Here is a 3,560-nt window from a genome sequence, read left to right on the forward strand (position 1 = left end):
GTTACATAGCCAAGGAAATCTTGAAGCTTATACATTCAGACCTCTGTGGTCCGATGAGTGTAAGAGCACGAGGTGGGTATGAATATTTCATCTCTTTCATAGATGATTATTCTAGATATGGGTATCTATACCTAATGCAACATAAGTCTGACGCTCTTGAAAAGTTCAAAGAGTATAAGACCGAAGTTGAAAACTTGTTAGGTAAAAAGATAAAAACACTACGATCTGATCGTGGTGGAGAGTATATGGACTTAGAATTCTAGAACTATATAATAGAACATGGAATCACATCTCAACTCTCAGCCTCAGGTACACCTCAGCAAAATGGTGTATGAGAAAGGAGAAACAAAACCCGGGATATGCAGTAGAGACTGTAGTTTACATTTCAAAAAGTATTTCTGAAATGCCTTTTGAGTTATGGAGAAGCCATAAAGATAGTTTACGCCACTTCAGGATTTGGGGATGTCTAGCCCACGTGCTTGTGGCTAACTCTAAAAAGTTGGAACCTCGTTCGAAAGTATGCTTATTTGTAGGTTACCCTAAGGAAATGAGAGGTGGATACTTCTATGATCCAAGTGAGAATAAAGTGTTTGTATCGAAAAATGTTGTTTTCTTGGAAGAAGACCACATAAGGGATCATAAGCCATGAAGTAAACTTGTTTTAAGTGAGATTTCTAATGAGACTATTGAGACTTCAACAAGAGTTGTTGAACATGCTGATAGATCAACAAGAGTTGTTGATGTCAGTTCATCTAGTCAACCATCTCAAGAGTTGACATCGCCTCGATGTAGTGTAAGGGTTATGAATCCACCTGTATGCTACATGGGTTTAACAGAAGCCCAAAACATCACATCTGATGATGGAGTTGAGGATCTGTTGTCTTATAAGTAAGCAATGGATTAAAGCCATGAATCAATAAATGGAGTCTATGTACTTCAATTCTATCTAGGAGCTTGTGGATCAACCTGATGGGTTAAAACCTATAGGTTGTCAATGGATCTACAAGAGGAAAAGATGTGTAGATGGAAAGGTATAGACCTTTAAGGCTAGACTTGTGGCAAAAGATTATACCCAAGTCAAGGGAGTGGACTATGAAGAAACTTTCTCACCTGTTGTCATGTTAAAGTCTATCAGGATTCTCCTATCTATAGCCACATTTTATGACTATGAGATATGATAAATGGACGTCAAGACTGCCTTTTTAAATGGTAATCTTGAGGAGACCATCTACATGGCTCAACCAGAAGGATTCGTTCAACAAGATCAAGAGCAAAAAGTTTTCAAGCTTAATCGGTCCATTTATGGACTGAATCAAGCATCTAGATCTTAGAATATATGATTTGAAATTGTGATAAAATCTTATGGCTTTGACCAAAATGTTGATGAGCCTTGTGTTTACAAGAAAATCATCAACAGCTCAGTAGCTTTCCTTGTACTGTATGTGGATGATATCCTACTCATTGGGAATGATGTAGGTTTTCTGACTGACGTTAAGAAATGGCTAACTGCCCAATTTCAAATGAAAGATTTGGGAGAGGCACAGTTTGTTCTAGGGATCCAGATCATAAGGGATCGTAAGAACAAAAGGTTGGCCTTGTCTCGGGCATCATACATTGACAAGATGCTTGTCAGATATTTGATGCAAATCTAAGAAGGGTTTATTACCTTTCAGGCATAGAATTGTTTTGTCTAAAGAACAGTGTCCTAAGACACCTCAAAAGGTTGAGGAAATGAAATGGGTTCCCTATACATCGGTTATTGGTAGCCTTATGTATGCAATGTTATGTACTAGACCTGACATTTGCTATGCAGTAGGGATTGTTAGTCGATATCAATCCAATCCAGGATTAGATCACTGAATGGCGGTCAAAACGATCCTCAAGTATCTTCGAAGAACGAGGGACTATATGCTCGTGTATGGAGATAAGAATTTGATCCTTACAGGATACACAAACTCTGACTTTCAGATTGATAGAGATTCTCAGAAATCAACATGAGGATTAGTGTTCACTCTGAATGGAAGGGCTATAGTATGGCGAAGTATCAAGCAAGAATGCATCGCAGACTCCACTATGGAAATCGAATATGTAACTGCTTGTGAAGTTGCTAAAGAGGTTGTTTGGTTTAGGAAGTTCCTTACTGATTTGGAAGTTGTTCCAAATATGTCTTTGCTGATCACACTTTATTGTGATACAGTGGGATTGTGGAAAATTCTAAGGAACCTCGGAGTCACCGAAGAGGCAAGCACATAGAACAGAATTATCATTTGATCCGGAAGATTATGCATCGCGATGATGTGATTGTCACGAAGATCGCGTTGGAGCACAACGTTGTTGATCCGTTTACAAAGACTCTCACAGCTAAAGTGTTTGAGGGTCATCTAGTTTGGGTCTATGAGATATATGGCACCTTTTCTAGGGCAAGTGGGAGATGTACCTGGGTATAGTGTATGCCCTAGTTTATTGTATTTTGTACTGTCTTTGTATTGTACATTAGTCTCCCGAGGTTTTAAGAAAAGTGGGAGATTATTAGAAATGGTGTCCTAAATCTCCTGATAGTCTCGAAATTTGTGAAGTCTGTAAACATGTTGTTATTAATAAAATAAGTGTTATTTTATAAGTTTTTACTCAATCCAATAAACTAAGACCCGAGGTTATTTTATGTAACTTAAGAATGTATATGGAGACATACAAGTGGATTGTGTCTTAAGTGATAATCTAAATGGTCTGTAGTTGTAACGACTCGACCCCCTAGGACTCAAGCTAGACCGTTACTAACGTATGCATGCATGTAAGTTAAAATGACATTATTTTTATAATGAAATAAATGCTAAACAAATGAGATAACTAAAAAGATTTACATTAATTTCAAATACTTAAAGTCAAAGGATATGGTATCCATAAATCATAAAAGAAACAAATAAGTCTAAAAACAAAACTGAATCGGTAGTCTCAAATCTCAAAATTGAAAATGTAAAAACATAATAGAATCATTTAAATATGAGCGGAAGCATGTAAACTAGTCCCCGATGGCTCGATCAAGAATTCCTCTTGTCAGTCGTCGGTGCATCTCTACCCTTACCTGAAACAACAACGTGAGAAATAATGAGTATAAAAAAAAATACTCAGTAAGTAACCCCACTACTGGGGTCAGGCTTGGCATTTATGTCCTCTAGATGCCTACCTTTGGTGGAACATAAATACTTCTCTAGTCCTCATGGGATTCATACATGAGTAGCTAATTTTTTATCCTATTGTAGTTAAGTATACCCCTTACCTCTAGTAAGTCCCGTAGAACCCACAACCTCTGATGAATCCCAAAGGAAAGCACCACCTCTAGTGAATCCCGAAGAAAACACACCCTCTGGTGGATTCTGAAGGAAACCACCACCTCTAGTGAATCTCGAAGGAAACATAACCTCTAGTGAATCTCGAAGGATAACACCACCTCTAGTGAATCCCGAAGAAAACATAAACTCCGGTGAATCCCGAAGGATAACACCACCTCTAGTGAATCCCGAAGGAAACACAACCTCTAGCGAATCCCAAAGGAAACCACC

This window comes from Benincasa hispida, chromosome 12 (assembly GCF_009727055.1).
Source record: "Benincasa hispida cultivar B227 chromosome 12, ASM972705v1, whole genome shotgun sequence".
NCBI classification, from domain to species: domain Eukaryota; kingdom Viridiplantae; phylum Streptophyta; class Magnoliopsida; order Cucurbitales; family Cucurbitaceae; genus Benincasa; species Benincasa hispida.